The sequence below is a fragment of the Podarcis bocagei genome (genome assembly GCF_964188305.1).
Source record: "Podarcis bocagei genome assembly, chromosome: 17".
Classification (NCBI taxonomy): Eukaryota; Metazoa; Chordata; class Lepidosauria; order Squamata; family Lacertidae; genus Podarcis; species Podarcis bocagei.
This window is the reverse complement of record NC_138143.1, coordinates 17985613-18009153: the sequence shown is the minus strand read 5'-3', so window position 1 is coordinate 18009153 and position 23541 is coordinate 17985613. Positions and strand designations below refer to the sequence as shown.

At 44.2% G+C, this 23541-nt stretch overlaps 1 long non-coding RNA gene across 1 annotated transcript; it reads right to left on the bottom strand.

Moving 5' to 3' along the window:
• Positions 1–22135: 22135 nt before the first annotated feature.
• LOC308577162 lies at positions 22136–22904 on the bottom strand. The gene is made up of 2 exons (XR_014003478.1): positions 22823–22904; positions 22136–22392 (listed from the first exon to the last, which is right to left on the bottom strand). It is a non-coding gene; the product is annotated as an uncharacterized lncRNA (long non-coding RNA).
• Positions 22905–23541: the final 637 nt, after the last annotated feature.

Here is a 23541-nt window from a genome sequence, read left to right as displayed (position 1 = left end):
ACCATCAATAATTCAGATTTTTGCAGTTCATTGAAAGCAGTTACGGAGACCAGCATTTGTTGATTGTTTCAGAGAAACCAGTTCTGTACAAATCATAGTATGTTTTTGGCTTACTTTTTTAATATAAAGTCTGCACATGCCTTCAGAACCAGATAGGAGCAAATCCATTGGGCCCACTAGCAAAATGCCAAAACTCCACATAACCACCCCTTGAATTACACTCATCGCCTCCCCTCCCCCTTCTAGGCCTGTCGTCATCTTACTCAAAAAAGAAACCTTTCTCAACTTTTGACCCAGTCACCAATCTCTGTCTCAGTCTTCTATCTTTAGCATGAAATCATTATCATTTATTTGACGCTTCAGACGTGCAACATGATTGAGAGTCATTATCTCATTAATCCTCCCCGCTTCCCCTTGTGGGTTGGAAGTAAATGTATTTGCTTCTTGGGGAGTTTTTTGAGTCTCATTAACATGACAGGGACAATGGCAGCCCATGAGCTTACAAAGAACTTCGAAGACATAAGGCTGCAATCCTAGATTCATGCTTACCAGGGCAAAGGCAGAATTGCTCTGCATTTCTGCAAACACTTTCTTGGAAGGAAACCCAATTTAAAACTGTAAGCTTCGTTTAACACAGCTGGCCCTATTCAGGGGGGGCGGTGGGGGCGGTCAGCCCCGGGTGTCACCGCTGAGGGGGGTGACAAAGTGCCGGGCGGCACTCACCACAGGGCCTCTCCTGGGAGTGACGCAGTGGCTTGGGCTCCCGCAGGCTCCACACTGCCCCAAACGGTCTGCCCACTGCCTCCCCCTCAGCTGTAGGGTGGCTGTGTGGGAGGGGCAGGCAGACTCCTCGGAGGCCCCACGGTCCTGCCCTGGCTGGCCCCGCCCCCACAGGCAGCTGGCCATGCCCCCACAGATGTCTGGCCATGCCCCGGGTGCAGGGCACGCACGCTGCCCCAGGCACCCGATTGGCTTGCTCCGCCGCTGACCCTATTTAACACTCATCATGTTTACTTCTGGGTAATGGCATTAAGGAGTGTGTGGCGGATGCAGGAGCCCCTAAAGTTGATGCAGGGGGCGGGGTTAGTGATATATGGGGTTTCATACCATAATTACCCATATCCAGTGCTTTTTTCTATTAAAAATGTCTAGGGGTACTCTCATTTCCCTACTCATATTGAAATACTACCCCTCATTGAGGCCAAACTTAGATTTACAAAATGTTTAGGGGTATGCATACCCCTGCGTACCCCCAAATAAAAGCACTGCCCCCGTTTATTAATGAACTACAGCCTCAAATTAATTTGATTTGGTTGCATAGGTTGAATCTGACTAGTTTGTTTGTTTTGAGGATCCTCAAGTTGTTATATTTAATAAATATAACCTATTTACCCACATTTGATTGTCTTGACTCTTCTTCCTGGGGTGCTGGCAATTAGATTTTCAATATCTTGAAGCTGTTGTCTAAATGCAAATCACACTACCTGCTATTACATTTTCTATTTTTAAACCCCACCCACCCACCTAATGTGGTTTCTACTGATACATTTTGTGCCATGTCTGGTTTGGCCTTTATGACTGCTGCATAAGTGTGAAGAAGAGGCTCTATAAATATTGTCCTCTGAGCATTTACTTATAGAGCAGGAAAAGATGGAAAACCACCAAGTACAAACTGTCCTCAAAATTGAAACCCTTCACACACTTCAACCTCTCGTACAGTTCAATCCGCAAAATTCAGAACATGGTATGTCCCAGACATAAAGAAGGACTCACAGGCAAAATTCCATACCCAAGTACCTTGAGGGAACATACCTTCAAATAATGGAATTATTTCCCAATGCACCTCCTTCCTCTTTGCATTATTGAATTCCGTTCCATTTCTACATGTCTACAAGAGGGTCTTGGGAGGCGGGGGGGGGGCCTTACTGGAGCAACACTTGGGTTGGGGCAACTGGCTGAAATGTTTTAAATTTGTAAAAAGCTTTAATTCATTATTCTTTGTAAATTGCTGAAGGAGTCTATTTCAGTTGAGCAGCCATGCTTCAGGAAAATGAATGATTATGAAACGTACACACAAGGTGGTCTGTTGCTTCTTGATGGGCTATTCGGATGAAGTCTGAAAGTTAACCAAAGCGATTGTCAAAAAAAGAAGTCCCCTAGTTTTCCTCTCCTCGTGTAGTGCTTCTTTGCTAATCATGTTGAACCCCTCCAGACATCATTCTGAGCAACGGGTGGTACTGTGGTCTAACAAAAAGCCTCTTGGACTTGCCGATCAGAAGGTCAGCGGTTCGAATCCCCATGATGGGGTGAGCTCCCGTTGCTCTGTCCCAGCTCCTGCCAACCTAGCAGTTCGAAAGCACACTGGCTCAAGTAGATAAACGAGTACAGCTGCGGCAGGAAGGTAAACAGCATTTCCATGTGCTCTGGTTTCCATCACAGTGTCCCATTGCTCCAGAAGTGGTTTAGTCATGCCGGCCACATTACCTGGAAAGCTGTCTGTGGACAAATGCCGGCTCCCTTGGCCTGAAAGCGAGATGAGCGCCGCAACCCCATAGTCGCCTTTCACTGGACTTAACCATCCAGGGGTCCTTTACCTTTACCTTTTTTACCTGTCCTTTCATGATGATTTGGGCTCATATAGATATTGGTATAGCTATATGCAATCTTGCTCTTAATGCTTTCTGCATCTGTGTGCATTTTGGAGTGGACATACTGCTTTATTATCCATGTATCTCCTGTAGCTTCCTGCCACAATCCTGTAACTTTCCGCACCACAAATATTTCAGTTGTCCAAGAGTGTCCCTCCAGACATCAACAATGCATTGCAGAACAATTAATAAAGCAGAACAATATGGATAATCCAATATAAATCCCCAACGAATGCAGTTATGGTGTCAGAGACATGTTGCTGAATACACCCACAAAAGCAGCAGCACCAACAACAAGAACATTTTAAGATTAACTGAAAATTGCTACCTTTTCTATTCTTAGGAGTCAAGCAGGTGATTAATAGACTTTGGGAAACTTGAAACAGCCTCTACACTGGAGAATTTGCTCTCTGAAGCCTGGGATCTTTTGATAATGGAGAAACTTTTGCGCCAATTAAAAGTTTCACAAGATTAGGGCACATTGGAAGACTTCGTCTCAATGTGGATCGCTTGAAAGAGGGAAAGGATTTGATGAAGAGAAGCACTGCCATTCTAACTAGGATGGCCAGATTAAAAAGAGAGCACTTTCTCCACTTTTGATGGTTGTACAGAGAGGGAATTGAAGAACCTTAGCAGAGTTCTGCTCAGTCAGATATAAGGTCCATCTATTACAGCATTCCATTCCATAAGAGCCGACAGCAATCCCTCACTCATGTCCTGCACCAACTGGTCTTCAGTGGCATACAGTCTCCAAAACTGCAGTTAGCATACAGCCATCATGGCCAGCAGCCACACATTGTCTTATCCACTAGGAATTTGTCTAATTCCCCCTTTTAAAGTCACCCAAATTGGTGGCCATCACTACATCTTGTGGCAGTGAGTTCCAGAATTTAACTCATCCCACATCCATCTTCCAGCATTCAGCTTCATTGGACGCCCTGGATTTGCATGATGGAGAATCTCTCTCCAATTTCTGTGCCCATGCAAAATGTTACACATTTCTGTTGTGTCCCCTCCTGCCTCCCCCCCCCCCCAAATGCCTCCCAAACTCCTCATTGGGGCTGCTCTTTTCTGCATCTTTTCTAGCTGTATAATATCCATCTTGAGGCTTGCTGGCCAGAGCTGCACATTGTTTCAACATGCAGAATTCCCCTCTTCTATACAAATCTTGGGGATGCAGGTGGCGCTGTGGGTTAAACCACAGAGCCTAGGACTTGCTGATCAGAAGGTTGGCGGTTCAAATCCCCGCAACGGGGTGAGCTCCCGTTGCTCGGTCCCAGCTCCTGCCAACCTAGCAGTTCGAAAGCACATCAAAGTGCAAGTAGATAAAGAGGTACCGCTCCGGTGGGAAGGTAAATGGCATTTCCGTGCGCTGCTCTGGTTCGCCAGAAGCGGCTTAGTCATGCTGGCCACATGACCCGGAAGCTGTAAGCCGGCTCCCTCGGCCAATAAAGCGAGATGAGCGCTGCAACCCCAGAGTCAGTCACGACTGGACCTAATGTTCAGGGGTCCCTTTACCTTTTTACAACTCTTAAGAGGTGCAGGAACCCTGCACATTTTTGCCTCTGGCCACCCTTGTTTATGCAAGTAACTATATGAACTATTTTGACTATACAGCCTTATGGCTCCCAAGGTGGTATGAAGGGCATGACCAACTAGCCACATTGAAATAAAATACAATAACACCAAACAATAATAGTCAAACGAAATATGCAGTTGTGAACAGTCAAAACAGGGATGGGGAACTGGCGACCCTCAATATGGTCAAAGATTATGGAAGTTGACATTCAGTGATACAGTGGTGCCTCAGTTTATGAGCTTAATCAGTTCTGGAAGTCCATTCTTAAACCGAAATCATTCTTAAACCGAGGCGCGCTTCCACCATTTGGATTCCGTTCTTAGACCAAGGTAAAGTTCGCAAACCGAGACACTACTTCCGGTTTTACGAAGTTCGTAAACCGAATAGTTCGTAAACAGGGCTGTTCTTAAACTGAGGTACCACTGTATCTGAAGCCCACAAGTTCCCCATCCCCGAATGAAAACAAGAAGGCAGCTGACAATGGCAGTTAAATGCTTAAGCTACAATCGTATGCACACTTTCTGGGTCCCACTGAACTCAGCGAAACTTGCCTCTGAGTAGGCATGTCTAGGATTGCGCTTTTAAAAAGAGAAGAAGAAGAAGAAGAAGAAGAAGAAGAAGAAGAAGAAGAAGAAGAAGAAGAAGAAGAAGAAGAAGAAGAGGAAGAAGAAGAAGCTGCTCATATTTTATCTAATGTAGCCGCTTGGGTTGATTTTTGTACTGGAAATATTTATCTCTGTAGTGTATTGTAGAAGCTAAAATTGTCCATTTCTTGAATACAGCAACAGAGCGAGAAGTAGAAAGGGAAGTAGAACCAAAAAAAAGGCAAAAGATGCAAAAAAAAAAAGGAGAAGAAAATGGGCACAAAACACATAACAATAAGAGACGGAAGCGGGCAGAGGGAATACAACCTGAGCGTTGCCATATAAGAATATAAATGTAAAGTCAATGGTCACAAGGTTTAAAAGGCCAAGTCAATAAAGTAATTGCTTGAAGGAGTGCGGGTGTCGGGAAAATGAATCAATGGTAATAAACAGAAGTAGGAGTAGGCTTCAAAAGACAAAAAGGCCAAGCACCCATGTAAGAGGAAACGTCTTCTGCTAAATACATTTCTGGTGCGGGCACTCAGAAAAGGGAATAAAAGTGCGGGTCAGGGGACATGATTTCCATCTGATTTTCTTAAAAGCTCAGAGTCATGAAATTCACATTAAAGGAAGGTTTGTGGTTATTGTTAATATTAGTATTTAATTCATACCCTGCCCATCTGGCTGGGTTTCCGCAGCCACTCTGGGCGGCTTCCAGCAAAATATAAAAACATAATAAAACATCAAACATTAAAAACTTCTTGATACAGGGCTGCCCTCAGATGTCTTCTAAAAGTTACCGGTTGTCCATGTTACACAGGAAACCCATTAAAACCTGAAATGTTCCAAAAGTCAATTTCAAATATAAATGATAAACAAATGCAAAGTCATTTTTGGAATGAGTTTCATTCTCCTCGCAACTTGACTGAGAATCTTGAGCCATTGTGTAGCACTGGGTGTTTGTGTGTGTGTAGACAGACAAATTCCTATGTGTGCATTGTGTGCATATATAGCAGATGTGGGGATTACACAACCTGAATTTGCAAGGTGTTTGAATTCTGCCCCCAGAGAAAGTCTGGAAGTCTTATTTCAAAAAAGAGCGAGAGAATCAGTGTGTCTCAGTAAATTTATGTGCAAAAGACCATTTTGATACATAAAGAGATTCAGCTGATGTATAACCTGAAATAAATTTAGTATATTCTACTACATTTGGTATATTTCACTATGAAGTTTTTTGATATCCAATGTCATGAGGTAAGTGTATACAGAGAAGATTTTCTGACAACCAGTGAAGAGGATTTCCTGTGAGATAAAATGATTGGTTCAGAGTTTGCCATCCTGACAGAAAGTGCCTTCAGAAATTATTGAGGATGGCTGGATTGTGACTTGTCATCCATAGGTTTTTATAAGTCGCAGAATATTTATGCTGTAGAATACATTTGCTTTTGGATGCCTGAAGCAGTTTTTAATAATAAACATCTTACATGCCCCTTGTGGGAGGCATTAAAGTTGCAGAAAAAGAAAAAGAAAATGCTTGTTCAAATCAACAAATGCACAATCATAAAACAAACTAAGGAGCCCTGGAATTAGAAGCATGAATATGACACTTTGAATTAGGATACTGGAGATAAACAAACATTGAATAAGAAAGCTCCGTTTTTCATTTTCTTTGATTTTCTTTTCACATAGATATAGGCACCAAAGGAGTTGCTTTGTAAACTTGCTAGCAATGTGATATTAGGTGGGCCTCAGGCATATCCCTGAATTGTGGACATAAACATGGTCTCGCTTGCTCTCTTTTAATATCATTTGAAGCACATTTTCATTCTCAAAGAATTCTGGGTACCGTAGTTTACCCCTCACAAAGTTACAATTCTCAGCGACTGTTACCAAACTAACGTGTCCATAATTCTTGGCGGGCGGAATGTGCTTCAATTGAACTTTAAAGTTATAGTGTGCATGAAGCGTCGGTCTTTAGGATCGGGTATAAACCTGTTGTTGTCCTTATATTGCTTAATGCTAAAACAGATGTCCGAGCAGTTTAAGTATAGCCACCAGATCAGAATCCACAACAAAACAATCCCATTAAAACACAATGACCCATCTTTAAATTATGATAATAAAACAATCCCATTCAAACAACACCATAATTAAAGCAAGAGACTAAGGTGCATAAAGTGTATGGGGAGGGGTCATGATGATGTGTAAATGACTTACCGTACTTTTCTGTGTATTAGACGAAGGTTTTTTCTCCAAAATAAAGTAAAAAGGGGGGTGTCGTCTTATACATGGGTAGTACTGAGGGGGGATGGGTGATTGTTTCTCCCCCCAAGCAGGATCTAGCGATTGGGTGGGTGAATGGAGTCTGCTGTAAGGGCTGCTTTGGATTGGCTGCTGCTTTGTCAAATGGGCGGGTTATTAGCGGACGTGGCAAGGGCCGCCTTTGATTGGCTTCTGCCTCATCAATTTGGCTTGCGTTGCTTGCGATTATTAGCACTTGCCAGTTGGGTGAGTGATATTCGGTTCGGCATTAACCCCCCCAAAATTGCTTAACCATCATGAGCATCCCCCTCCAAAACAGCTCAACAACTCTGTGCCATCTCCCCCCATTTTCTTAAATTTGAGCTCCCCAAAATAGGGGGCTTCTTATATGGCCCCAGGATGGGTTACAGAAACAGGAACTACAGTGGTACCTCTAGATGCGAACGGGATCCGTTCCGGAGCCCCGTTCGCATCTAGAGGTAAACGTATCTAGTGATGGCATGTCTGCGCACGCGCGCATCGCTTTTCACCGCTTCTGCGCATGCGCATGACGTCATTTTGAGCGTCTGCGCAAGCGCAAGCGCCGAAACCCAGAAGTAATGTGCTCCGTTACTTCTGGGTTGCCACGGAGCGCAACTCGAACGCGCTCAACTTGAAGCAAATTTAACCCGAGGTATGACTGTACAGTGATAAAAACAGGAGTCATTACAATGATAAAATACATAACACCATTCCAAGCATGAGGAGGGTTGGCCTCCCAGAGCACTGCCTGTTGGGCTGCCCCATCTCATGCTCATCTTCATCTTTTTGGTAAGCATCTCTCATCCCAGATGCTTGTTGCCACCTGAGAACCAGAGGATGAGAGCCCCTTTTCTCTCACCCTTTGGCTCATGTCCTTGCCAGGCATGACATGGTATCATGGGAGGCCGGGGAAATGAAGCAGCCTCTGTCTCAAATCAGAAGTCCCAGGTGAATGACCTTGGCTGGGCCTACACACAGGAGGAGAAACACTATGTCATAAATTAGATTGTTATAACAAAAGGGTAAAAAAAAACCCTATGTAAAAGCACATAGACAAAGTTTTTTGCTGTATGGCATCATCTGGTGTCTCCTCTTTACGACGGAGATACAACAATATAACTGACTGAATGTCCCCAATAAAGTTGGAAAGGGGCCTTGGAGGTCAGATAATCCAAGCATGCAAGGATGTATCAGGCAGCCTCCTCAGAGGGACATCTGCAGCACCTCTTCAAAGGGAGTGATGGAATTATACAATGGTAACTGATGAAGAGTGAGAACCAGCAGCAATCCTTAGCCCCAGCAGATGGTGAGTGGAATTCATCAATGAATCAGACAGAAATCCTACCTCCAATTTCTTAAAAGGTTTTCTCCTGTTTTTGTGCCTCAGAGGGCACTTTAGAATTCCAACGGGTGCGAATTTTTGAGCTTACTTTATTGTTGCAAGGATGGTGTGTGGGCTTTTTCTTTCTTCCCAGTAATCATTTCTCCCGTGCTCTGCAGCCTCCCTGGCTGCCCATGCTTCCTGATCTGAAATAGCCTTGTGGGAGGTGTCACATCATGATAACCCCCCCCAGCTTTTAACTGAAGCGAGAGCACCCAGGAAGGCTGCAGAGTTCAGACCACTTGCAAGATGATCTGCAGACTGAAGCGTGAGCACCCAGGAAGGCTGCAGAGTTTAGACCATCTGCAGACTGAAAGAAAAGGCACTCAGAAATACCCCTCAGCTACTAAACCACAGGGAAAGCACAACAAAAGGCCTGTGCCCCAGCCATAAGGATCTCTTCCCTTTGATGGTTTTCTCATGCAATAGCTTTTCTCGTTAATTGATGGAGAACAGTTGGGGAGAAGGGTAACATGGGAGAAATTTTCAACAAAACATTAATCTTCTCTGAAGATGGGCACTTTAGCCTTCCTCCTGGAGGCTTTTAATTATTCAATTGAATTGTTTCTTGCAGGGCATAAGTGTGGCTGGCACACACTTAGACTTTGTTTTTCCTTCAGATTGATGTGTTTGCTCCTCTGCCCTTCTTCTCCTCCAAATAATGATGATTATGCGCTTGCGATACTCAGGTCAGATAATGTACGGAACTCATCCAAGTCCGAAGACAGCCATGGTTGATCTTGATGCATAGTTTTTCTCTCATTGCATCTTTTCTTCTCTTGTTTTAAAAGACCCTCTTGACTTTTTGGCTATGCAACTCTTAACTCCCCATTTCCATCAGTCTGATTGGAGCTGAGTGGTTGCTTGAACCCGCAGCATTTTTGGCAAAATGCAATGTTTGCCATTGCAGCATTGGCCAATTGGCACAGCTGTATAAGTGCTGTACAAAGGGTCCGTTTTTGCAATTAGACTTACACACAGCCCATCTGCTAGGGGTGTCACTGAGTCGTAATACCTTCAGATGCAGCAAAATCATTGTTATTGTTTCAAAAATAAATACTAACCATTAGGAAAATATAGCCTAGTTTAAGATTAAAGCTGAATGCATTTCATACTGAGGTGGTAAATTCCTGAGAAGATCAGGAGATCTTGAATGGGGTAACTGTGCCCCTGAAGGACCAGGTGCGCAGCCTGGGAGTCATTTTGGACTCACAGCTGTCCATGGAGGCACAGGTCAAATCTGTGTCCAGGGCAGCTGTTTACCAGCTCCATCTGGTACGTAGGCTGAGACCCTATCTGCCTGCGGACTGTCTCGCCAGAGTGGTGCATGCTCTGGTTATCTCCCGCTTGGACTACTGCAATGCACTCTACGTGGGGCTACCTTTGAAGGTGACTCGGAAACTACAACTAATCCAGAATGCGGCAGCTAGACTGGTGACTGGGGGCAGCCGCCGAGACCATATAACACCGGTCTTGAAAGACCTACATTGGCTCCCAGTACGTTTCCGAGCACAATTCAAAGTGTTGGTGCTGACCTTTAAAGCCCTAAACGGCCTCGGTCCAGTATACCTGAAGGAGCGTCTCCCCATCATTCTGCCCGGACGCTGAGGTCCAGCGCCGAGGGCCTTCTGGCGGTTCCCTCATTGCGAGAAGCAAAGCTACAGGGAACCAGGCAGAGGGCCTTCTCGGTAGTGGCGCCCGCCCTGTGGAACGCCCTTCCAGCAGATGTCAAAGCGATAAACAACTACCTGACATTCAGAAGACATCTTAAGGCAGCCCTGTTCAGGGAAGTTTTTAACGTGTGATATTTTATTGTATTTTTGGTTTTTATGGAAGCCACCCAGAGTGGCTGGGGAGGCCCAGCCAGATGGGCGGGGTATAAATAATAAATTATTATTATTATTATTATAAGATCAGGGAGAGAAAATGGGTCCAACAGGGTGCCCTCCACATATTGTGAACCACAGCTCACATAATCCCTGGCCATTGGTCATGTTGACTGGGACTGATTGGAGTTGTAGTCCAAGAACCTCTGGAAGGCACCATGTTGGCTACCCCTGCTCTACAGTCATGCAGGGGCGAACGAAGGCGTCGTGACACCCGGGGTGGGGCGTCGCTACGTGGGGCGCAAGTGTGGCATCACTATGTACGACGCATGCGCTGTACGTAGCGATGCCACACATGCGCTGTACATAGTGGTTTGCCAGCAGCACCGCTCCAGCACCGTATGGACGACGCCGGGATCCTCTGCTCGTGGCTGCTGCTGCAAACGGAGGATCCTCCACATGCGGCTGCAGCAGGACAATGGCTGCTTGTGCCGCCACGCCCAGGCCAGGGCAGCAGGGTAAGCACCCCATGGGGTGCTGCCTTGTCACCCTCCCAGATGTGGAGCTGGGATGCACCACCCACCCATTGCGAAGCCACTGCAGTCATGAAGCTCCCTTGACGGAAGAGGGTAAATCTGTTGCCATGCCTAGGCACTCTCAACCTTGCAAGTGGATTGTGGCCTATGAAGCCTTCCTGATCAAGATGGCAAAGTGGTATGGATGGGCTCTGCCCCCTCTTTATGTGATTTTCCCTCCTAGATCATTGCAGAATCTGCTAAGCTGGTTGCACCAAGAGGAGTAAGAATAGATGGGTTATAAATTAATGATCAGAAATAATTACAATTTCTCACATTGTTGCAATCGTGCAATGATCACGTTGCTCAGAGTGCCACCGACCATAAGAGCAGAACCACCTCACCGTCTAAACGTGAAGGTGTGGTAGGAAAATGGACACACATGGAAAAGGTCATGTTTCTGTCATTTGGGACACCCATGATTCTGTTCAGAGTTTTAGACTCTGACTCCCACCAGCCTCAACCACCATTGCCAATGGGCAGGGATGATGGGAGCTGCAGCAACATCCAGAGGACTACAGGTTCCTATCCCTGGTTTTCAGCACATCGCTACAGCAAAGCATAGGCGGGCAGCTATGATGCCATGCTAATAGCCTCTCTGAAAACAACAGCCAACAGCAGCATATCCCCCTGGAAAACAATGTGAATAGAGCGTCTTTGAATTTTATTTATTGGCATCCTGATGGGGCTATGCAACTCAAACCTGCACTACTCATTAATCTTTGCAACTGTCCGGTGAGCTGTGGCAATCAGTCAGCAAATCAATTGGGGCCTCGATAAATCAGTCCCTTTCTCAGCTCTTCATCTGCAAAGAGGGGCGGAGGGAATAAAGTCTGTGTCTCAGGAGCACGATGAGCATAAAAGGTTGAAAGAGTAACTTTGCACATAAACTGCTAGGCAGATTATCACAGATAATGTTTTGTTCCAATGTTCTAGAGCTCCCAAGAGATGATGATTCAGCCGGTGTGGTGGGAGCCCATCGTTAGCCAACCAGCGCAGTTAAACTCCAGTGTCCCACTTCTGTGCTTCCTATCTCTGTCTGAAGAGCCACAGCTTAGGTGCATCGTACGAGGACTCTATTGTTGATGATTCACTCGGTTGTGAGAATGTAGTATGAAAGATACAATTCAACATGAAACATGGAAAGGCTGACAGTCTGTAAGCTAATATTTGCAAGTTGTCAATCATAGGCAGAAATCTGCAGAGAGCCAAAGCCATTTCCGACCATGGGGAGGAGAGGGGGTTGCGGTCTAGCCCCTCCTCCCCAAGCGCGGGGGCTAACCTTGGCCCCCGCGAGAGTTGGGGGAATCCCTGGGCGTGCTCGCGACCCTGCCCGCCTATCGGCGGGCTGGGGGGAGGCGTGGCTTAAGGTATTTTAAGCCGGGCACGCCCAGGGTCCGCCCTCTTCACTCCCGACCAGCTGAGAGGTTTTGGATCTCTTACCCGGTCTTCCTCAAGCCTGTTCAAGCGTCGTGGGATTTGTTTTTTCAACTGCGTTCAGCTGCCCTCACCTTCAGCCGGAGCTGAAATCACTAGCGGGACCTCGGTCTTTGCTGGAGCTGGAATCTCGATCCCGCGCTTGGAAAGGGTAACACACGCTTGCCAGGTCTCCCTTCTCTGTGCGGTTCATTTAAACCTCCTTGCTCTTTGGAGCCGATTCCTCCCCTCGCCTGCTGTCGCTTCGTGCGTCCTTCTCCCGCTCCTTTAGCCCTTTAGCGGCGAGCTTTGCTCGAGTGGCGGTTAGGCATTGGCTGGGGTACAATTGTTATGCAAATGGATGGGGGGAAGGAACGCCATCACCTTCCCCCAGGAAATGGGGTAGTCCGGTACAGGACTCCGAGGGGCGTTGTCTTGTCCGAAACCTACCTAGGTAAGGGCCCCCGGCACGCCCCAAGCGGTGACACCCGTGGGATCCTAGTTGGCGTACTCCAACGGGGGCCTCCCACGGTTAGTGTTAACCCTTCCCGGACATCATGCCGGGTAGCGGATAGGAGCCAATGCCTAGGGCCAATACCTTCAATTCTCTAATCAATAAAGTTGTGGCCATTTCATGCCCATTAAACTTAAACATCGTGTCCTGTGTCTTTCTTTCTGGGGGAGGGGTTTTGACACGCAAATACCTCCTCACAATGCTTTTAATGAGCACCGGTTTATTTTTTTAAAAAATGTGAAGCATAAATAAAATGAAAATTGCCACCACGGCAATCAAAAACCACTTTTTATGTCAGAAGTAATCTGTGTGTTGCCTGACACTCTTTCCACACATTACATTGAAAGCATGTCCCCAAAGTGTCAGGGGTTGCTGGTGCGCTAACTCTCATTCAGATTGGAACAGGAAAACACCAGCCTGAGCTAAGCTAAACTAAAAGAAGAGGTCACCTTGTGAAGAAAAAATCAAGAGGGAAAACTGTATCTGAGTACAAGATGTAGGCACACGCAAGCAAAACATTGAAATTCAGATCTCCCCAGATCATGCTGTACTCAATTATTTCCAAATAAGTTCCTCTTTTTAATGTTGAACTGTTCCCTGTATTCAACACACAATTGCACTTGCAAGTACAGAGTGACATCTGATGCTATTCTAACATCTACACAGAGAAAATGCAACAGAACTGAATATTCTGTTCAGCTTATTCCAAAGTGAGCCTCTTGTATTTTATTGCACCTTCTGCATGCCATTTCAGGAATCTAAGGGCCAAACCATGGGTGAAATGGAAGACCTCTCTTGAAGTAGCTTTGTTTCAGCAAAAGAATTGGGCGTGCCAATTCTGATCAGAACCACTGCACCACATTAGTTAATTGACTTCAATCCCGTATCTGCTATTAGCCAAAGACAGGAAACAATGGCCAGTGCCAGTTACAATATGGATAGCTGCCTTTTCTTCCGCCCTTGGTTAACAGCAGTTTCTGATTTTGGATTGGGACTGCAGCATAGGAGAAAGGGCTAACCTTCATCCAATGCAGAAGGGCCCCGATTCAAATTCAAAAGGGCCACCACGTATCTGCTTTTAATGAAAGAAAGCTGTGTTAGAAGAGGCAATCGCAGCTCTCCCATGTACTTTTTGCCATTAGGTAACCTAATATTTTTGAGCGTCCATTGGGGAGGAGAGAGCAATGGGTTCTCTCTCAAAGGGCTACATCTTTGAAACTCCTTGCCTGCTTCAATATATCAGGTTTCTGAATTGTTGTCTTTGGTAAAGCTGTGCAAAAGTCTGACTTTTTTTCCATACTGATGGAAACTTTCATTTTCTAGTTTGGATCGCTGCTGTTATTAATCTCTTGTTTTAGCCTTTCCTGTCTTTGTGTGCGTGCTCAGTTATTTAGTTTGTGTTTTTTATTATCTGCATGCTCCATACCAAAAGGCCTTCAGGCAAAGGGTGAGTGTGTGTGAGTGTGTGTGTGTGTGTGTGTGTGTGTGTGTGTGTGTGTGTGTGTGTGTGTGTGTGTTTGTATATCCTTTTGTCTATATCTTATATATTGTTTTGTTCCCACTCTTGGTGAAAGAGCCTATTTTGTTTCTTTGGAACTTTTTCTCTTGCGGAAAAATACTCTGCATTTTGTGTGCTGCTCACTTCCTCCTCCCCCATCAATACACTTGCTATCGTGATTTCCTTTCACTTAGCAGTGAAGATAAGAGAAAGCAATGAGCACTGAAGAAGTTGTTAACCTTTCTGCCATGTTCATTTATCATCCAAACAATAAGAAGCAATTAAGATACTCAATTTAAAACAACTGACCCATCAAAATCCTAAGAGCATTCTCAAGAATGTGCCTTCCGATGGAATGTGGAAATGTAATTACATCTTGTCTCTAGACACCATGGTTTCAAAGTCTCATTGTACCTGGTGGACTGGAAGCAGAGAGGACTCCTTTGCAACTCAAAACTCAGCCCACTTACCAGAGAGAGTATTTCACATTTACTGAGTCATGGAACTACTAAGGTTTGCTTAAGCTTCTTGGACTTTCTTGAGGAGGCAATTTGTGTGATGCTAGAAGGGAAGAGTGGCTTAAAGGTATTGTAGAGGAGAACCTTATATACCCTTTAAAAACCCATGCAGCTCTGTAATATAGGGCATCCAAACAACCTTTACAAGATGAGGTAGACAATGCAGATATAAAGGTAAGAAGGTAAAGGACACTTGGGTGGTTAAGTCCAGTCAAAGGCGACTATGGGGTTGTGTCGCTCATCTCACTTTTCAGGCTGAGAGAGCTGGCGTTTGTCCGCAGGCAGCTTTCCAGGTTATGTGGCTAGCAGGCCTAAACCACTTCTGGCGCAATGGGACACCATGACAGAAGCAAAAGCACACGGAAATGCCATTTGCCTTCACACCACAGTGGTACCTATTTATCTACTTGCGCCGGTGTGCTTTCGAACTGCTAGGTTGGCAGAAGCTGGGACAGTGCAACGGGAGCTCACCCTGTTGTGCAGATTCGAACCACCCAGCTTCTGATTGGCAAGCCCAAGAGGCTCAGTGGTTTAGACCACAGCGCCACCTGCATCGCAAATATGCAGATATGTGAACATGCAAACACAACATTTTCAAAAATTATTCGTTGTATCCAATGAAGTTGTCCAATTTGTGCAAGGACATCCCTTCCTCTCCTCTCCCCAAGTGTTTCTTTGCCCCTCGGCTGCTCCAGAAGGCTGAGGGAAACCCCATGACATATTTGGGAGGTAGGGGTGAAGAGGGAAGGGAAGTTTCATTGTGCAAGCAGAAGTCCTCGCATGAACTGAAATGAGCAAACATTATTAGCTTAGGTCCGCTCATTTCAACGAGTCTACTCTGAGTAAACTTTAGTTGGCTACAACCCATTTTCAGTGGATGGTAATTGATTTAAGGGAACCCACTGGTTGTGAAAAGGTGTGGTAAACAACCAGTCAAGGACAAGGAAGTCCTGCTATATTCGGAGTTGTAGTTCAGCAACCTCTGGAGGGCCAAAGGTTCCCCAAATCTGCTTTAAAATAGTTCTTGTTCTCAGGTTTCATTGTATTAAGGTGTACATTTGTTGTTGTAAACTGCTTTTGAGGCCATTTTGAGGCCTGAAAGGCCTCAAATATAAATATTCTGATTAATCTCTGGAATGTTGGTAACAAATAACATTGATATGGAATGTCACATCAGGTGAAATAGAATAATAATAATAATAATAATAAATTTTATTTATATCCCGCCCTCCCCAGCCGAAGCCGGGCTCAGGGCGGCTAACAGCACTAAAATAGTTCAACATTATAAAAACATCATAAGAATTAATTAAAATCAAAAATTGATGGCAACCATAAACTAAAGTATTGTAAAGATTGCCAAAGGAGGGAGTCAGGCTGTGCCCTAACCAAAGGCCTGAAGTATTGGATATGAGGGTAGATGAGTGACAACCTGCAATATACATACAGAAAAGACATTTAACTTGACCAGTGCAATCTATGTTTTCTTTCTGGTAACAGAAGTCAAGAATTGGCTTGAGATTCCATGGGCATACTGACCACCATTTTAATTTCCTCCATCATTTTTGCATAGAAGTCCTGGCCTGACATGTGTCAAGATTCAAGCTCTGGTCAGTCTGGGAAAGGAATGAGAGAACAATGGTCCTCCAAATGTTGTTGGACTCCATCTTCCATTAGCCTGAATCAGCATGGACAATGATCAGGGATGATGGAAATTGTAGTCTTCACCATCAACTATATTCCCGTTTTCTTCTTCTTCTTCTTCTTCTCCTTCTCCTTCTGTCCATCTGATTGAGTTGCCACAGTCACTCTGGGCAGCTTCCAACAAATTAAAACCTTAAGCACAGTAAAACATCAAACATTAAAAACATATCTATACAGGGCTGCCTTCAGATGTCTTCTAAAAGTCAGATAGCTGATTATTTCCTTGACAACTGAAGTTGAGGGTGTTCCACAGGGTTGGCACAACTATAGAGAAGACCCTCTGCCTGGTTTCCTGTAACCTCACTTTTCGCAATGTGGGTGGACCTCAGGTATTCAGGGCCGAAGCCGCTTAGGGCTTTAAAGATCAGCATCAACACTTTGACTTCTGCTCGGAAACGTACTGGGAGCCAACAGAGACCTTTTTGGACCAGTGTTATATGGTCCTGGAGGCCGTTCCCAGTCGCCAGTCTGGCAGCTGCATTTTGGATGAGTTGTTTACCCCGCTCTTGAGTTCTGGCAATTTCCCCAACCGGCTTGGTTTCATTTCTCAGAAAAGAAAAGAGGAATGGCCCTTTCTTGAACTTTATGGTAAAGCTAAGGCATCAGAGGTATGAAGGCGAGGGGGCACCCCCTTGACCCACCTTCGCAAGTCTTGTTAACAGCACAATCCAACTGGGTGGCATGGAGGCTATCCTGAATCACCTCAATTTGCCTTGATATTGAGGGTGCAGGCAGAGCTAAGCCAAGGCTCTTCTGTCTGGAGCTACAAAATGTGAGGGATGCTGTCAAGCCCTTGTCAGGCCTTAATACATGGCTGGTGAGTGGTCTTTGACTTTAGTAGGTCACAAGTTGGGCAGACCTGCTGCAAAGTAACCAACCTGTCAGGATTCTCCGAGAATGAATTGGATGCCAAGTCTCTCCAGAGGATGGGCTGTGTGGGATGTTGTTGTTGACTTTATTGGATTCAGTGTATGACTGAAATACTGATGCTATAACTTATAGCTGTCACCTAAGCAACAGTTGCAGTCTATTTATTTTTCCAAACTACAAGAGAGGGGTTTTTATTATTATTTCTTCACTTATTTTTTCCTGTGTAACAGCATTATTTGAAGGGACCTCTACTTGCTGATATATGAGAATAGATGAGATCATATTTAAAATTACAAACAAGCGTCCACCTTGCATTGTGTAGACATCCTAGTAATAATAAAAAAATGCCTATATTTCATAGAATCATTCGAAAGGAGAAAGAGAGTGACACGTTTCAAAAGGGCAGGGGCTTTCCTGATCACAGGAGGAAATGTTGTTGTTTAGTCGTTTAGTCGTGTCCGACTCTTCGTGACCCCATGGACCAGAGCACGCCAGGCACTTCTGTCCTCCACTGCCTCCCGCAGTTTGATCAAACTCATGCTGGTAGCTTCAAGAACACCATCCAACCATCTCATTCTCTGTCGTCCCCTTCTCCTTGTGCCCTCCATCTTTCCCAACATCAGGGTCTTTTCCAGGGAGTCTTCTCTTCTCATGAGGTGGCCAAAGTATTGGAGCCTCAGCTTCACGATCTGTCCTTCCAGTGAGCGCTCAGGGCTGATTTCCTTCAGAATGGAGAGGTTTGATCTTCTTGCAGTCCATGGGACTCTCAAGAGTCTCCTCCAGCACCATAATTCAAAAGCATCAATTCTTCGGCGATCAGCCTTCTTTATGGTCCAGCTCTCACTTCCATACATCACTACTGGGAAAACCATGGCTTTTACTATACGGACCTTTGTTGGCAAGGTGGAAAAGCAAACTCCTAATAGCCACCTGGGTCAAATGCCTGTGGATACGCTACACAATACAATCTGAAAAGCATCACCAAATTGTAAAAGCTGTGGTGATGAATAAGCACAGCTAAATGTATTTATACTGGTAATGAGACATGTGTAATGAATGGGCATTGATGGACTCTGAAGTTCCTAGGAAGGTGGTTGTTGTTGTTTTAAAGGATATAAATATTTCATTTATATTTATTAGTTAGATTTGTACCCCGTCTTTCCTCCTACATGGATCCCAAGGCAGCTTAGAAAACACTGCATTCCCCCTGAAGTCAAGAACATGTTGCAGCCTACAACCACAATAAAACACCAGTCTCGAGGGGAGCCCCAAGAGCTTGTTTGTGAAATTTGTTTTGTTTGCATGTGTGACTTGTCCCATGTACAGCGGTACCTCAGGTTACATACGCTTCAGGTTACATACGCTTCAGGTTACAGACTCCACTAACCCAGAAATAGTGCTTCAGGTTAAGTACTTTGCTTCAGGATGAGAACAGAAATTGTGCTCCGGCGGCGCGGCAGCAGCAGGAGGCCCCATTAGCTAAAGTGGTGCTTCAGGTTAAAAACAGTTTCAGGTTAAGTACAGACCTCCGGAACGAATTAAGTACTTAACCCAAGGTACCACTGTACACCACTTTTCACTTGTCTATACTTCTCTATACAGGACTGCCTTCAGATTGTTAGGATCGTCCTACTCTCGTGTAGGACGCTGGCAGAGACACATGCCCACTGGCATATTCTCTCCCTCCTGGTCAATTGTTCGGGAGCTTCAAAAGCTTTCTTCAGCCCAAACATCACAGTGACTGATACCAAGAAGCATCAGCACACTAGGGGATCTTCAGAGTATTTGCAGTTTGCGTAACAGAACTCAGTAGCACACCATTTTGGCTAATCTACGTTTATTTGCATATAATACACTCTCAGAGCATTCTGACTTAGCTCCTTCCTCTTTCTCATCAGACAGCAAAGAGAGAAAAGAACAAAGGACGATAATTCTACATTCCGGAACACGGTAGTACAAAACATCCTGTCTCCGTCACTTCCCACACTGTGGAATGAAAGCATACACCGTCATGTGATAGACAACAATCTCATGACTGCAAACACGGGTAAACAATCCTATCACAGATGTCTTCTAAAGTTCTAAAGGTTGTATAGCTACTTATCTCCTTGGTTCGGGGATTGCATAACTCTGTACCCTCCAACATCCCTCCAATGAAAATAATAATAATAATAATAATAATAATAATAATAATAATAATAATAATAATAATAATAATAATAATAATTTATTTATACCCTGCCCATCTGGCTGGGCTTCCCCAACCACTCTGGGTGGCTTCCAACAAAATGTTAAAATACAGTAATGCATCAAACATTAAAAGCTTCCCTAAAAAGGGCTGCCTTCAGATGTCTTCTAAATGTCAGGAAGTTGTTTCTCTCTTTGACATCCGGTGGGAGGGTGTTCCACAGGGCGGGTTCCACTAACAAGAAGGCCCTCTGCCTGGTTCCCTGTAACTTGGCTTCTCGCAGTGAGGGAACCGCCAGAAGGCCCTCGGTACTGGACCTCAGTGTCCAGGCAGAACGATGGAGGTTGAGACACTCCTTCAGATAATAGGGGCATTCTAAGGAAAAGGACATTTTGGGAGCAAATCAGAAACTGGGACGGCTTCTGTAAATCCAGGACTGTCCCTGGAAAATAGGGGCACTTAGAGGATGTGCTTACATTTGCCAAACTGTGGCCCTGTCATCCTGTTTAGGGATGCCTTTCTGAAGTTCTTCAAAGCCTCCATACTCCTGACTACTCTGACATCAGACTCAAACTTGGCTCTTTCACAGATCCTTCACAGAAGTTAAATAGCACTAGTTCCAGTACATATCATTGTTGAACGCATCTGTTTCTCCACAGTAAGGACCCTGTCCATTTATTCCTCCCAGCTGCTTCTTGGTTTTAACCAGGGCCAGATTTTGGTTTGATGAGGCCCTAAGCTCCTGAAGGTAATGGGGCCCTTTATATATCCAGCTGTCCTTTGTCAACAACAAATTGTCATTGCTTTTTGTGCTGAATATACTGTTGGGATACTGCCAGGGAGACAAAGTCCATCATGGCCCCAAGCCGTCTGCCGGACGACCCATCGATCTCCCGTAGGCACGCAGTATCAGCAATTAGCGACATGAGTTTCTAGAAAATATCTTGCCACATTCCAGAGCTCATGCACACTCTTATCAGCAGATAATGCACAGCAAAAGTCGCACTCAGGAGAGCACTATTTACAAGTTTTATTCAGCGTTGATCAGAACAAAGAAAGACATGACTGCCTGCGTCAGTGTCTCCGACACAGAGAGTGAAACGAAAGCAAAGACACAACAGAAACATCCTGTGAAAACAGGAAATACGCAGGCTGTGACACAAACATCCTGCTCCCTTTTAAGGTGGAACGGAAATATCCTAACATATACACTATATGATAATTTATGGACCTAATAGGTATCTCAAGCCATTTGCACATAACAAAATATGTATTTTATCAAAGTAATTGTTGAACTGAAATACAATTAAGAAGAAGTATATTAATGGTTAATTTGGGGGGGCAAGAGAGTGGGGCCCTAAGCTATAGCTTGTTTAGTTTATACGTAAATCCAGCACTGGTTTTAACCATAGATCAGTTCACGAGATCTCTCCTGAACTGAACTGCGCACAGATAAAAACACCGTGCAACTCAGACATTTTCACAACGACACCAATACGTCTCCTAGCCACAGTAATGGAAACCGCTGCTACCCATTGCCCGCTGTATAATGTGATTCACTTAGTGGTTTCTCTGTGCTACTCCATGGAATAAACGAAGCAATGCATGACTCAGCTGTCCTCAGTGTGCGGTCTTTGGATCCTGACACCGTGACACTGCCAGGACACGACTCGTCGTCCTTAATAGAAGCAGACCACCTTCTGCTGTTGGTGCCTTTCAAGCTTTGACTTTTGCAAGCACTTCATATGCTTTTCAATTTAAACCAGGAAGGAGACTGGAAAGGAGAAAATTGTACTAGCAAAGGAAAAATGACTTCACAAGACTACAGTATTTTATTTGTGCTGCTCCATCCTTCGTTCTTTATTACCACATTCACTTCCTGGTCCCAAGTGATTAAAAGGGGGGGGGTCATCTTAAAACACAGGCCGCAGTCAAAAGAATTAAGTGGTATCTTTAAATTTGTGCCCCCTGTTGCATTTCAGGGAGATAGTTTAGTGTTTCTTGGATGCCTCTGACATATAATAAGGAGGCATATTTGCTATCACAGTCCACACCTGGCAATCTCTGCATGCCAGCTGAGCTCAGCGCAATGATATGTCTAGAGGTAATTATTTTCATCACCCATGTAAAGGTAGAAGGTATGAGTTTCATCACAGGTTTACCTTCTTTTCAACATGAATTGCCCATGTAAGCCAGTCTGTGAGGGGGAAACCTTTGGGGTCCTTAAATTATGTTTCTGAAAATAAATATGCTGTGAGACAAATAATTCAATGGGGGTCATTCCCCCCCCCCAGTCCTTATTCAAAGCAAGGGAAGCAGCGGCAGGCCAGGGCTTTGGCTGGTTAACAGTGCATATTTCTTCTAAACAAAACTGAATTCTTGCTAGACTGAACTGAATGATTCTGTGGTTGGACTTTCTACTTTTTTATATAGTGATAGTAGCATAGCATTGGGGTCCCGTTCAACAAGTATGTAATTAAAGAAAGCCTATGCAATTACTGTTGGTTGTTAAATATACAATAGTATAAGTAACTGGGCATCTAACAAGCAGGTGATCATTATTTGGTATTAGCTTTTATTTTTATTATTGAAATTTCCTGCCCACCTTTCACCATAAGGGCTTAACAATATTAAAATACAATATGAATATCAGTTAAAATTATTTAACTTTTATAGCTAAAACTTGTAAAAACTGGTTGCAGGAATAGCAAGGTTGACTCCCCCTGTCGTTTCTATCCAACTTCAGTGTACTGAGGTAAATACCACATTCTTCTTCAGATGGAGCTATAATAATAGAAGCTTGCAAAGTCACTATAAACAAAAAATAAAATAAAATATTGACTGCTGCCAGCCTTTTCAAGTGTACACAATTTCCCCCATATATTCAATAAACATTTTACTTTTTTAAAAAAAATGTATTTTCTCAATAAAACAATTTTCAATACCGTAACATATCCCCATTGAACTTAATTTACTTCCCCCTGCCCCCTCAAGTTTCCAATTTCTTAGCTTTTTTTACATTGCATCTAATTATTTATCTAATCAATAAACATTTTCCAATCTTCTTTAAATGTATGTTCTTCCTGTTCTCTTGTTCTGAATGCTGAGTCTGAAAGCTGCGCATATTCCATCAGCTTAAGTTTCCATTCTTCTTTGGTTAGGACCTCGCTCGTTTTCCATTTTGGGGCTAACAAAACACGGGCCGCAGTAGTGGCATACATAAATAACCTTTTTTTGGCACCTGGGAATTTCTGTCTGAATTATCCCCAACATGTTCCTTGTTCTCACTGGCTTTCAAAGGCTTACATTGCAGCCCTTCCCAGAATGCCATGTGATGTTATATGGTCACATGCTCATTCTATGGCCTATGTCATAATGTGGCCACATGCTCATTGGACAGGTTACTATCAATTTCTAGTTTGCGAATATAGCTTAGAATATATGGAATCACAGGCTTAAAAGCAACGTAACGGAGACCCTCGCAGTCTTAAGAGCAACACAGTTTTCTAACACAGTTTGAGATTTACAGGATGTATGGCTCTAAAGGAAAACTTGTTAAAAATGATGTATAGGTGGCACTTGACGCCAGTAAAGTTAGCTAAAATGTATAGAAAAAGAAAAAGAAAATATTGGAAATGTAAAAAAGTAGATGGGGATTATTTTCATATGTGGTGGACCTGTGACAAGGTTAAAAAAAATTGGGAATCAATTTATAATGAACTCAAAAAATATTTAGGTATACTTTCCCCAAAAGACCGGAAGCGTGTCTATTAGGTTTAATAGGAATGGAAATCAAAATGGGAGACCCAAATTTGTTCATGTATGCTACCGCCGCCGCAAGAACCCTCCTGGCCCAAAGATGGAAAACACAATACATACCAACCATCCAGGAGTGGCAGGTGAAGTTGACAGAATACGCAGAACTTGCCAAATTGTCAGGGAGGATCCGGGACCAGGAAG